This window comes from Haemaphysalis longicornis, unplaced genomic scaffold (assembly GCF_048455015.1).
Source record: "Haemaphysalis longicornis isolate Haplotype H1 unplaced genomic scaffold, Haemaphysalis longicornis Haplotype H1 scaffold_4, whole genome shotgun sequence".
Classification (NCBI taxonomy): Eukaryota; Metazoa; Arthropoda; class Arachnida; order Ixodida; family Ixodidae; genus Haemaphysalis; species Haemaphysalis longicornis.
The window spans coordinates 164,214,567-164,228,709 of record NW_027526361.1 but is presented as its reverse complement, the minus strand read 5'-3'; positions in this window follow the sequence as shown (position 1 = coordinate 164,228,709).

The following is a 14,143-nucleotide window of genomic DNA, read 5'->3' as shown; positions in this document are numbered from 1 at the left end:
TGGTGACCGTGTCGGTCGAGTATGCTACCGCCGACTTGGCGCTGAACGAACTTCACTGCGCAGGCGGGGCACCTGCTGGAAATGCGTGTTCTTTCTTTCGTCTCCGCCGTAGTATCGTTGTCCTTCCTTCCGCACTTCAGTCACGGGGCGGCCTCTTTAGCATCCACCGTGGTCCCGCGTAATTCGCAACAACAGAGCCAAATCCTCCCCTGGTACGTGGCGTCTGAAAAGCGTTGCACTTATCGTCGTGGCAACGAGTGGCGAGGGGAGAAAGGAGGTTCGTGACGTCGCGGACGCTGCTGACGTCATTTTTCCGTGGCAGTCAGGCCGGGCCGCCGCGCCCCGGCCCCTGAAACCGACGCTCGCCCAACTTTCGCGATTGCCGCTGGTCGCTGCCTCATGGACCGCTCGGCAATGGCACCAGGCGCGAAATTTGGACGAGTGGCGGCGATGACTCGAAATGGCCGCCGCCCGTCGTTTGTTACGTGTGCAGTAACGTGTTTAATAATTGAACAAAGGAAAACATGTAGGTAATAGTATGTTTTCTGGTGTGGAATTGTTGTCTTTGTGGCGATATAAATTGGAGTGTCACACAAACATTCTTTTCGCTTTGGGTTTATTCAAAATTCATATGAGGACGTCTTTGATTCGAAGTCATGAAAACGCATGTACTACACTCATATATTGCACATACATTTTATGTACACAGTATTGGACTAAGCAAAAAATATGACATGCAAATTTAGCCATACCATATTGTACAATAGGAAAAAAACGTGCTACATACACATTTACAATAACACGGTTAGGCGGGCAAGTTGGTATTCTGAATTCATGGCTGTAACTTTTGCGCAACTTTAGACGAAGACAGATACAGGACTTCGTGTCCCTTTTTGTATCTGTCTCCGTCTAAAGTTGCGCTAAAGTTACAGCCATGAATACACATTTAGCTACACAATACTTGATTACGAAAGAACTTCGAAAGTTCTAGTCCCTACGCAGATTTTGTTTTTCGCGCACACCTCGGCGGGAGAAGAAAAGAACTTGAAAGTTCCACTCAATGTATACTTATTTCTTGGGCTCACCTCGAGACAGGAATGTTCTTTAGACATTAAAAAAATTCGTTTCAGTTCAGAGACACAATAAATGGGAACCTATATGTTAAATGAAAGCACGCACACTTATGCTTCAAGCCCTGCCTTTCGGGCGACTTAACGCAAACCCCGAAAGAAAGCTTTGACCCGCCCATTAACCTGCATACACTTCCGAGAAATCATGTTCACACCAACGAAATGCAGCCATAAAAAACTGTTGCTATAGAATGACCGCACTGTAGACACTCATTGCTGGATTATATCTACGTACAAAAACAATGCGCAACCATGTGCACGTCGTAGAACACAGAACACAAATCGAACGCAACCGTCTTTTCTTCTAATGACACGTGAATTAACAGTCTGCTTACCGGGAGGGGGGGGGGAGAGGGGGGAGAAGACACCTAGAAAAAAATCTTTCCTGTATTTTAAGCCGCAGATATCGGCCAGGTTGTTACAAGCTACCATCTAGCTCGTGTCTGAGCAGCGTCTCTTATCTCATCCTGTCCGATACGGCATGACCATTCTAACTTCAGCACTATGGAACACCAAACCCACTCGCGATAAGATGACAAGACGCTGGCGCGCAGTTTAGATTGAACAGCAAAACCGGCAATGCTACTTGGTTTTATTTATTTATTTTTTAATGAGCGAAACGCTTGCAATAGCGTCTGCAGGCAACGCATGTATTTCGGTATGGCCTCCCACTGTTTCATGTGAAAATCGACTTGCATTGAAAACCGCGGTGTTACGTCAGATTTTTCGGAGCACTGAAGCAACGCTTGGAAGTAGTATCGCCGCAAATATACGTTTTGGAGCAAGACGGCGGAGGAAAAAATGCTTAGGGCGCAGCACCTCCACGCCACCAATCGCTGTGGTAGTAGGTACGCCGTGAGAGGCAAGAAGCGCGTACAGTTGAGCTTTCCTTCTTTGTGAGCAGGTGCGTCGTGATGACATTGAATCGATTGAGGAGAGTCACCGCAGTAAACGTCCAATGAAGTCGCAAACCGTCCTCGACTTGGGGCCCAAACCTAGACTCATACATGCTGCACGAAACAACAACAAATACCTTGATAAGTATACTGAATCGACGTTCCAGCAGTTACTAAGGAAATCAAAAAAACGGCAATGCCACTACAAATTGATCTTGCGCGCAAGAGTGTGCGTGCCAAAGACGCGTTTACTTCTAGTAAAACTTTGCGTACCTGCACAGCTTGGATATATTTGGACATTAGTTTCCACTCCAAGACGAGTGACATATCTCATTAACTTCACGTTACATGCGCGAAATATTTTGAAAACGGAAGAGTGCAATCGGTCGGCTTTTAAGGAATTCAATATAATTTGTACAAAGCTAATTTGCTCACCTGTCGTCTTTGGAGAAGGCGAGAAACTTGGCCGAACTGTACCGCCATGTGTTGCTGCACCACAGAGCTGCGCAGGAGTGGTAACGCTCCCTCTTACGCTGCCCCATATTTAGAATACATTCGAATGTATTTTATAATGCAGCGAAACTTTCAGCCCATTGAGGCGTTTAGGCAACCCGCCCAACCCTTCGCACGCCGGCTCGCTCACGTACGTACCGAAATGGCCCGCCGTGCGCGCCGAGAGAAAGAAGAAAAAATATTGGCACCGGTGAGCTGTTGCGCATGCGTGAGGAGGCGCGGAAGCGTTGACGGTGGGGAAAGAAAGAAACACTGAGGGAATGGGAAGGGCCACGCCGGAGCACCGTGCCGCCAGGATCGTCACAATTTCGAAAACCGAAACTAGCCGAAGTCGCCGACCAGTGGTTCAGTTGCCCCGATTCAGGCCAGCCCTCGAATCTTGCTGCTTCAGTTGTAGCTTCCGGCTGGCAGCAATGACGTATTTGCGTGGACAATTGATGAGCATGGCCGATAACGGACGGCTAGCAGCCACGAGGAAATCAAAAAATGAGCCTAATAGGGCTATCGCGTTAAAATTCGGGGCAAATGAAAAGCAGGGAAAATGGCAGAGAAGAACAGACAAGCAGTGCGCCTGCTCTGTTGTCAGCTAGGTCGTGGCTCGAGTGAAGATCGAATGGAAGAAACTAGGTGTAAGGGATCCAGGTGCCAGCGACGCGGAATATGTCGAACGCGGAGGGAGCGGCAGGCCCGGGAAGTGGGAATTGTGTGGCTTTATGGCAGCCAGCTCGTTAAGAGCAAGCGGTCTCTGGGTCATGCCGTTCGCGGAAGGGCACATTGTCTGGGGTCGCAGCTGCGCTGTCGCGTTGTTTTCCCAAGGCTACACCACGCACTTCGGCCAAAACAACGCGACAGCGCAGCTGCGACCCCAGACAATGTGCCCTTCCGCGAACGGCATGACCCAGAGACCGCTTGCTCTTAACGAGCTGGCTGCCATAAAGCCACACAATTCCCACTTCCCGGGCCTGCCGCTCCCTCCGCGTTCGACATATTCCGCGTCGCTGGCACCTGGATCCCTTACACGCCCGTCACAAGATTCACGTAGGGGCCTACTGGTCACCACGTGAATAACACAAACAGGATCCAGGCGTGCAAATTGACAGTGAAAACAGTTCACATACTTGTACCCGGAAAACACGCTAACACGAGCTTGCATGCACACACCAACCCTTCGACAAGGACAACCCCCAAAATAATTAGAGTTCCAAGCGAAGGCAAAAAGTGTCCGGTGTAGCACCACGCTCGCTATACGGCGTATAGTCCACTGTGCTCCGCTAGCGAAACACAAACACACCCGGTGCCAGTCCGCAACGTCTGGTGTCGCTGTCTTCTTCGGCAGCACGACCAGTCATTGTTGCGACACAAAGTTCTCGATTACACAGGAGGGTTCCCCCGCCATGCACCCGCATGCGAACACTGCCGCTCCCTTAGGAACACCGCAGAAAAATGGACACCCTTCCGTCCTCGCCTAGAGCTGCCCCTCGGCGCAACTCTACCTCGAGCTCAACCTGGCCACCGAAAAGCCACACCTGACCGAAATACCCCCAGGCCACCCAAAATGAGCGCCTGACAGCCGCTGGGTATTCCACCTGCGCCGGAGAAAACTCCCCGCGCTTGTGCATGAAGCTACCCCTGCCTCGACAATGCGAAACCTCGCGTGGAAAGCCCTTGCAAGCGAACAAACGCTTGCCCGCACTGAAGCTGTCGGTCTCTCCTTCACTGCAAGAACACCTGAGCTCGCGTGCCCGTTCACGCGATCTTACCTGCGCGACACGATGCTCAGTTCCGAGCGGCTTGTGCCCTTGCTCCGCCGAGTCCTGTACGCGCCTCTTGTCTGCTTGCTGCAGAGCAATGCCCGAGGGGCATGTCAGCCACACCGGCGCACCCTGCTCGACCCTGTCGTTCTGCTTCTCTCGAGGAACCACGACAGCTGGCTCCTCCCGACACTCCGTGTCGTCGAGAACACCTCGCGGGCCGAGCGCTGCCGAAGCATCCTGCCTGCTCACCGCATCACTGCGCGAGCGGCGATTGCGATCACTACGCCCCGCGGCCTCAGATACTACCACCGTGTAGTTCGTGTGCCCCTTCAGATCGGCTGCCGGGATCGCAGCCTCACTGTGGTGTAGGACAACACCCTTGCTTGCGTACTCCTGAGATTGCCCGTGGTCTGGATTTACTGACCGGTCCGAGCCAGCATCGGGCGGCGGCTCCTGAAGCCGTAGTGCGACTGCACCAGCTGCGACGCGTTCGCATCCCACCTCTACCGCTGGGACAGCAACAGCCGCTGTTCCGTTGGCACTCGGCAGGCAATGCTGCGTCGCCTCACCCTTCACTGTTACGGCCTCGTCGGCCGGCCCTGGCTCCTGAGCGTTCGCCAACTGCCCTGAAGGCTCCGCTCCCGGGATCGCAATCCCGCACCGGCGTGAGACCAGACACTCGCGTGCGGTCTCTCTATCCTTTTCGTGGTCTGAATAAACTGACCACCCCGCGGCGGGGTCGGGCGGCGGCTCGTGAACCCCTGCGGCGGCCGCAACGGGTGCGACGCACGCGCGTCCCCCCGCCTCTGACACGGCCGCCTCATCGGTGCTCGGCTGACAATGCGGCGTCGCCTCACACAGCTTTTGTTCCGCCGCTCCCCTCCGCGGCAACTGCCGGGCTCTTTCGCGCTGTTCCATTAGCTCGAGCTCCCGCTCTAATTCCCTAATGTTTTCCCGAACAGCCCTGAGCTCTGCTTCCATCGCTTCGACTGAGCGATTATTGCTCGCCATGATTAGCTATACGAACTAAATCGTAGTTTACGCTAATTCATGCCCTGACAAAACGGCAGTGATCGCACACGGGTGAAGGCAAAAGGGACTCACCCCACGACGCGCTGAGACAGACGCCGTCGTCTTCCTGGTGGTCTCTCTTCCCTGCTGCTCCTCACCGCACGATCACGGCGTTCAGTCAGTGTCCGCAGTCACACACCTGATGCGCTGCTTCCCCAGTAGTCGCTGCGACGCCGACGCTGTGTCGATGCCTTCGTTGCTCCTGCTGGTCCCCGGCAAGCCGCAATCAACTTGCCGTCCCGCTGTCTGCTACGGGCTTCCGGTAGACGATGTCTTCCCCCGGTTGCAGATGCGCCCCTTACTTGTTGCTCTTCAGTCGTCGCCCTCCTTGTCGTCGCGCCTCGCAGATCCTGTCGACTGCGCCAGTAAATGATGGTAGGTTCGTTGTTCTTCTTGTTGTTGTTGAAGATGATGATGATGATCTGCGTTGGTGCCTGATGGTGACGACACTGATGACACGACGACGATGGTTGATGGAGGGTTTTTCAAAAACTGTATATTTAAGCGAGAGACATATACAGAGAATATTGACAGACTGAAGATAGAGTTAACAAAGTAAGAAATAAAATGGGGTTCTAGGTCAGCTAAGACTTTGTGCACGCGGCACCCCCGTCAGCGACGGACGACCCTGACCTTAGAACTACCCAAGTGGTGAGATCCTCCCTAGCCTGACCTGGCTAGCCCGGCAATACGCCGGCCGTGCATAGCACATTAAACCCTGAGGATTCGACCCCGAGACCTCGTGTCTCGTGGTTTTAATGGGTTATGCACGGCCGGCGTATTGCCGGGCTAGCCAGGTCAGGCTAGGGAGGATCTCACCACTTGGGTAGTTCTAAGGTCAGGGTCGTCCGTCGCTGACGGGGGTGCCGCGTGCACAAAGTCTTAGCTGACCTAGAACCCCATTTTATTTCTTACTTTGTTAACTCTATCTTCAGTCTGTCAATATTCTCTGTATATGTCTCTCGCTTAAATATACAGTTTTTGAAAAACCCTCCATCAACCATCGTCGTCGTGTCATCAGTGTCGTCACCATCAGGCACCAACGCAGATCATCATCATCATCTTCAACAACAACAAGAAGAACAACGAACCTACCATCATTTACTCTAGGGTTTGAGAATTTAAAAGGTTTAATAATAGAGAAAAACTGAGGTTACAGTAGATCAGGACAGAGGAGCACGGGGAGAAAACGTCTGACGCGGTGCACAGGCGTGGGGCGACTCTCTGGGCGAACAGAGCGCAGACGTGAGAGAGAGAGAGAGAACGAACATAAACACCCGCGTTGCGTCTGGCGTATCCATGTTCTGGGGCAGAACACACCAAAGTCAGGGGCGCGTTCGTTCCCTTGAGAATCTCGGGTCCTCGGCGCGGCCGTGGCCGTAAATTGCGGTCGTTCTGCGCGTCTTCGGGCGGCAGATTCGGAGGTGTTGAGAGAAGCTAAGGGCCCCGTGGCCGACCGTTCCCGTTTCTCGGCGGAGATTTCTACGAATCGTCAAGGCTAGCTGACACTGTCTTGCTACCGCGGTCGTTCCCGCTCTATTTTCATCAATTATGAAACACCGGATAGCTCCGCTGCTACACATCAAAATACGACACTAAATTAGGCATTCTTTATTGCCATGTACGCCTGGTAAGCGAAAGTGCTGGATGAAGTGCCGAGGGGCAAAAGCTAATGCAGCATGCTCCAACGCCTACATGAACCACACGCGCTTACAAACAGCTTGGCAACAGTTGGCAATAGTTCATTATCCTTTCAAGAACGTGGCAAGGACAATCAAGATTGTCTTGTGAGAATTACATTGTTTAGAAAAATTGTACAGGATGCTCAGTGACGCTATGGAACGCCACAGTGAAAAAGAGATGAATAAAATCCGTGGGCGAGATAGGCTTTCTTGCGAGAGAGTAAAAAGTTTAGTAAGAAAAATTCTCCTAGTTGATGCACTAAACCTTAAATAGCGCGCAAACGCTGCCAGACGCGAGCAGAACAGCGTAAACAGCGACAATGCAATACGGTAAGAAGATTCCGTTACAAATTAAGTAAACGCCGTAATTATAACTGTTTAGAGCAGTACATCAGCCTTCGCTGCAGCAAGTCTGGAAGCAGCCGCGCACACTTCCCGAAAGGAACGCCCGAAAAGCGCGAGTGCTCCACCGAGGCGGGCGCCGATGAACGTTGAACCGTTGAACGTTCACAGCTGAAAGCAAAGCGTTGTGCTGGAAGACGCTGGCACTCTTGAACGCCGATTGACTGGGAGAGGAGTGGCGAGTGCTTCTGTGGAACGTGACCCGAAGATGCGCCGCACGCACGCCCTGTGGGCAACACTCGGAAAATTGCAAACTAAGGCCGCAGGAAAGCCAAGATGGAGTATGGCAGCATATGTACAAAGAGCTCACCCTCACCCTCCAAACGGCCCGTGAAATACTCCGCTGCTTGGGCTCAGTGGTTCAGTCCCCATCGGTACAGGTTGCGGCGCACCAGGCCCTAGTCGCGGCATGGGAGACCGAGCTCGAATGCCTCTCGTCGTAAGCGCCTTCGAGAGCAAACGGCTGTGGATCAAGCGGAGTCAGCGGCGTCGCGAGGGAAACGTGAATGTTCACCGGATAGTTATGCAGCAAATCTACAGAGAGCCCGACCAGGCTTTCCCCTTTAAAATCTTACGAATAGCAAAGCATCTCCGCAATGTTCTGGTTATTCTTATTCCCTACGTTGCAAATTATTCGTCCTTAAGTGTACTGTGAAATCTTGTTTTTTGAACAGCATTTTGTGGTGAACGCCGACAGAGAAGGAACATGGAAATGCTGTTGGTGACGCGTAAGCGTAAGCAGCCTGCTTTGCTTTCTGCTGCACGGAGGAGGAGCCTCCTTCAAAATGGAGTGAAATAGGAGGGAAGCAGCTACTTCGTAAAACAGAGCCGCCATCATTCCTTAGATCTTAGATGCCACATCGGCGCACGCACTGGCTAAAATTTCTCTTGCTGTGCCACATTTTTCCTCCCCTACCTCCCCTTGAGGCATTCTGTGTGTGCGTTGCCCCTGAATGTGTGAATGAATCCGTAGTTCTCAACTGTGGCACGCATCGAAACCCACGCGTAGCTCCGTCGCACGAAACCCAGTGCGAATTCGCTTTGCAAATTCACCGCGTCCGGCTGCAACCCGGGATGCGAGGAGCCGCCGCGCTTCCTACGCGCAACGCGGCGGCGGCCAACTGCTTGCACCGCCGGCTGCCTGGAAAGTGGGCCGTCCAGCGGCGTCGCGTCGCGGCGCCGGTTCACGGCCCCTGTTCAAGGGCAGCCGTTGACCCGCATCGATCGCAGACTGCGTGGCGTCTGGCGCTCGCGACGGCCCAAGAGGGATCCCCGCAACGCCTCCTCCCTCCGCCGACAAAAGAGCGCCCCCCGTTCTCCGCGCGCAGAGAGCGTACGGAGAAAACATTGCGCCGATGCTCGTAAGCATGCTCAGTGGCTCCGCCGCCATCCTGCTCTGGCAACCGCGATTGAGCATTGCGACCCTTACAAAAGTTATTTGTTTAGTTTCAACCGAAATTTTCTTGAATTGACTCAACAAATTTTTTTAGTATTCAAACAATTTCTTTGTAATTATGTTGGGGATTTGTTGTGGGTTTGTTCAGAAGTGGCCACTGTGCCTTTATTGATTTTCCGTCGAGTTTATCTCGACGAAGTTTCTTTGGGTTTCAGTTAAGTTTAAACTGAATTTCGTATTCAGTTAAAAAAACGAAAGAAAGCGCGAAAAACAAACGCGGAGGAAGGGAACGGACATGACGAGCGCTGTACTCACAACTACTTTATTCACTGGATGCGCGCGGAAAATAAACGTTTGCAATAGAAAAGAGAGAGAGAGAGAGAGAGAGAGAGAGAGAGAGAGAGAGAGAGAGAGAGAGAGAGAGAGAGAGAGAGAGAAAAAAGCATTGAAATCGAACACACTCTCTCGTAACCTCTCCTCCACATAGTCAACACTCAAAGCCCTAACGTGAAACTAATGAAGAATAAGCAAAGGGCCACTCCCGGGCTGAGAACTGGGTAAAAAACTTACGAACATCAAGCTTGACGGCACGAGTTACTTAAGCAGGCATATTCTTTGTGACACAGCGCTATCGACATTTGGCTTACACGATCGTCTCCCAGTTTCCCGATGTGAAACGCTTCAGTAATTTCCCGCCCTGTCTGCGTGGCTTGTCTGGAAAGTACGGTTGTTTCTCTTAGCCCAGGGTATTCACAACTAGTTTATCCACGAAATGTGTGCGGAAAATATTTTTCGCGCTGTGCTCCAAAATAACGTCATGCCAACCACTCTGTAACATTTCTTATTCAGTTCGGTTCAGTGGCTGTGAAAGCCTCTGTTTATTGAAAAAATCCGACCGTTCGTAGACCCTGCTGTGACGAGTTCGTGTTGTTGCACTAGAAATGCATGTATGTATAAATCTTTATTGAGGAAAGAGGTGGCCAGTGGCCCAGGAAAGGAGGGGGTTGTTTGGGAGGGGGTTCAGAGCTCCTGTACGCCCTAAATACTTCGGGCTATGCCTGCTTCTTTTGCGAACTCCCAAAAGGAGAGTAACTTCGCCTTCGCATGGCTGGGATTCATGGCGTCGTCTACTTTTCATATCACTGTACCTGTTGGACGTGTCGGGCTCGGTGTCGATGGAGGCCCCCACAATTCCCCAAGAGGTGTCCAATGACCTGTTTGACTGTGGAATCCTTGGAGTACAGGCAAGGGTACGGTGGGTCGATGAGAGCGTCGGAGCCGTCGCATCTTTCTGGGTTATTAAAGGGGCCATGAAGACAAAGTGCAAGTTTCTTTTATTCGAAACATTTTGTGTTATATAGTGCCCCCAGCCTTGTACGGAAGTAAACGATGCTTTATTCCCGGCGAAATTTATCAATGTAAGCTAGAATTTTCATTCTGGCGACAAAACGTGTGTTTGAACACCGTTTGCAATGACATCATAAGAACAGGTGTTTCAGCTAAACATTGTGTGGAGCAGAGATATGATTACTGTTAGTCAACCTAGATGGCACCACCACACCGCGGCAAGGCGTTTTCTGTCTTGGGTTTGTTTGTGACCGTATGTACACCTGGCTTTTTTTGCTGATGTAGAAAATAACCGTTTCGTGAACCATAGTGCTCGCTCGACAAATATGGTCACGTAAGGCTCCGCCGCTTGTGTCAATCGGCCAGTGTTCGGTGAGACAACCTCAAAGCTCCGCAGTGCTGTGCATCTGAACCAAGCATATGCCCGGAGCACCAACAGCAGTACGCGTCGATATTTCTTTGTTCACGTGTGGTTTAATAAGTTCCATTGTTTGTTCCACCATTCTCACTGATATAAAAAGAATGTGCCCTAATATTAAGCACAAATAGCTCGCTCGGCAAGCTTATAAGCTCTTACTAATTTGCGTCTGCTTTTGCCTGCCTACGCCAATCGCAGAGCTGGCTGGTATGACATCATAGGTTCTGTTGCGGGAAATGAGCTACTGGGTCGCATGGCCATTCCCTGTTTTCTTAATTATTGAGCCTATTTGAGTGACATTTCCGTTAAAAGTGGTGTCAGCATGATTCTAACGATGCCATCTTTTGAATCAACCAAACTTGCATTTGGTCTTCATGGCCCCTTTAAGTGCCGCCACTTTATCGTAGAAGTGCCACTTGTGCAACACATTACCGGCTATTGTTCGGGCCTTGTTCGGGCCTTGTAGGTCAGAACTTGATTCCCTCTGGGTAGGCCCTTTGCAATACAGTGCTCATTTCGGGTAGTCATGTTTCGCAGGATTGATTTTCTTCGTTTTTTTTTTCGTTTTCAACGAGGCCACCCGGGTCAAAGTCAATCAGTGATGTCACCGGGCGTTCGAGAAGCGAGGGAAGCGTAGAATTTTGCGGGCTCACAATTGCGCGAGCAACCTAGTTTTCCAGGCTACCCGCATGTCCCGGCACCCAATCTATGCATACCTGGACGTCGAGGTTGTTTTGCCCTGCTCTGTACTTCTTTTTAATGAGTTCGCACACTGAAACATCGGTGCTTGGTCCCTGAAGCCGTTTGATGGCTTCTTTGTTGTCGCACATTATGGTGACTTTGATCTTGTCGTCCACAGTAAGCGCACCGCCTCGGTGCGTACCACGAGCGTCGCCATCCGCAACGCATGGAACTCTAGTAGTGTGCTCGCCGGCTCGGTATATTTGTGGGCCTGTGACCCTCTGTACGACTCAAAGGGTGTGACCACTGCAAGGGGGTGGCCTTCCGTGTCTCCTCATTCCAAGCGGGATCTGTGTAAGCAGTAGTTGCCTGAAGCTTGGGGTCATTGGTGCTGCATGCAGGAGCCTCCCGTTCCGTCGTGTGACGGTCCTTGTTGCGTCTCCGTGGCAGTGTAACGAGCGTGTCCTCTGGCGGTGCTGTCATAAGTGGTAGGGGGGGTAGTTTGAGACTAAACTATTCACCAGAAAGTTACGCTGCCAGCGTTGGTTACACTTCGCTTCGAGGCATTGATTCGAGGCCATTGTTTGTACACATTCAAGCTGATTGCCATCGAAGATTATGTACCAACTAGCACAGACCAGAGCCATTCTGCAATGCTTTTCTAGTTCCCTATGCATGCAAACGTCCTTTCTGTCTACCTGTGACCCTTCTAGGTTACAGCGATGTATCGTGTTTTTCCTTCTTCCTGTGCAATAATGCTCAATCCGGAAATTTATCTACCCCTTTGGCTATTTGGAATTCCTGAAGATTTTCCTGCACGCGGTGCGTGAGCTTCTATATTGCACAGAACGACAGCTCGCCCAGATGCTTTCCCACATAGCTCGATGCTGGGAGGGGAGGGTCACTTACGTCGATCATGGGACTCCGAAAATGCGTCTTGGCCGTAACCCTTCGAACAGCCGCTGTGGGCGGCGGTGGCTGACTCATCGCCACCTGCACTGCGAAAGACTCCACCTTTCACTCAGCCTTTCTGGCAACAGCATGCACCGTTCCTGCGAAGCGCAACACAGGACTTGTGTTTTGTGTTACTGTTTTAGTGGCGTGCCCAAAGCACTGAAAGCGTGGAGAACCGTTGACGCTTTGGGTTATAGCTATGCGTTCCCCTCTAGCGCCCTCCTGAACGTCGTCGGCACGAGAGCGAGGCCTTACACTACTCGAGTCATGCAAGCCCGCCTAGGGGCTGCTCTTGTAATCGTCGCTGTTCGTCTCGCCGTGCAGTAAACCTGTTACGTTTTTCTCTGGGCTCTTTGTCGTCATCAGGAAGGCAGCTTTTCTACTCGCTGCTCGTATAACACGCTACCAATGCATGACGGAGGCGACGGAGCGCGGTACGGTGATGCCTTCGCCGATGTAACAACCCTGAATCAGCGGATAACTGCTGACGAGGGTTGCAGCCCTACATGGTGAAAAAATCTGCGCCTAAACACAAACTCTCCAAAAAAGAAAACGGACGACACGGGCGCCGACTATTAACTACGCTTTTTATTAAAACAAACAAGGTATATATAAGGAGCGTAAGAAAGAAACCATGCACAGATAAACTAGTAACCCAAATGAAAAAAAAATCAACAAAATGAACTCACTCAGTTTGTCGTTACTGTGCATGCCTCGCGGTGCAAAAGGTCGCGGTGCGAAAGCTGCCGTGAGGGCGGGGTGTGGTATGCGCATACCGAGAAAGTACCAGGGGCCTGTAAAGTTCTTCGCGCCGCATAATCGGCCTCGGAGATTTGGCTCAGGGGACAGCAGACCCTACAATGGGCCCTAGTTGGTTCCTCAGCACAACCTTACATACAGATTTTTGGACACAGGTCACGTGCTAATGGCGATATTAAGGACGCGCTTCAAAACGTGCACCAGAGCATTGACCTGGGCTCCGCTACAACGCTTGGGAAGTTGACCCGGCTTACACGGGAAATCTCCCCTATAAATGGGGCGGCTGCAAAACTGCAACAACGTTTTTCTTTATTTTATTTTTTTTACAAGAGCGCACCGACTTCAGTCATTATTCCTGTGAAGTGGCTGCAAACTGGAAGCCCTTTGCCGAGTCACCAGACAAATGCGGGAGGCGTGCTTTTGGTGTTGGTTAGTGTGGAATCATGGACAAGCTGTTGCTGGAACAATTGAGACGTGTTTCCTCGCGCAAAAATGACGCCAAGACCAGGGACAGAATGCGTAAGCGACAAGCGCTACACGTCAACTGAAATTATAAAACATTAAACAGCCCACTCCCCCGCAACAATAACGCACACATTAAACTTTTCATCACCTTTCTCGGCCAAAACAGGTGTAGCATGTGTGAAAAGTGTGCTGGGAGCCCATTACACCCTTTTTCTTGAATACTAACAGCATTTGCCGAGCTCTACACCCTTTTTGTATGAAAAAAATGGTGTTGATCAACTTCAACACCCTTGGCTTTTCTTAAGGTGCTGAAAAAGTGTTAAAAGGTTGTGGAGAATGTGTTCAACTGTTCATTGAATAAGGCCATGCACGCATATATAATTGAACTGCAAAGAATAAGACATCTTCGTACTCTCCTTTACTTGTAAGAAATGCTAAAAAAATGGTTCGTCTCTTATGGTCGCTCGTTTCCATGTATGGTGCGCCCCATTCCTCTAGTTGAGCTTTTTCGCATGAAATGTCAGTTTGAACGTTTAAAACTTAAAAGTCTATATAAGTGTGGCGAAAAGGGTGTTGACCGACTGCAACACGTTTGGCTTTCTGTAGGGTGTTAAAACGGTGTGAAATAGGTGTTCAGTCGCAAAAAAAGAAAAGCAGAGCTGGAAGTTGACCTAG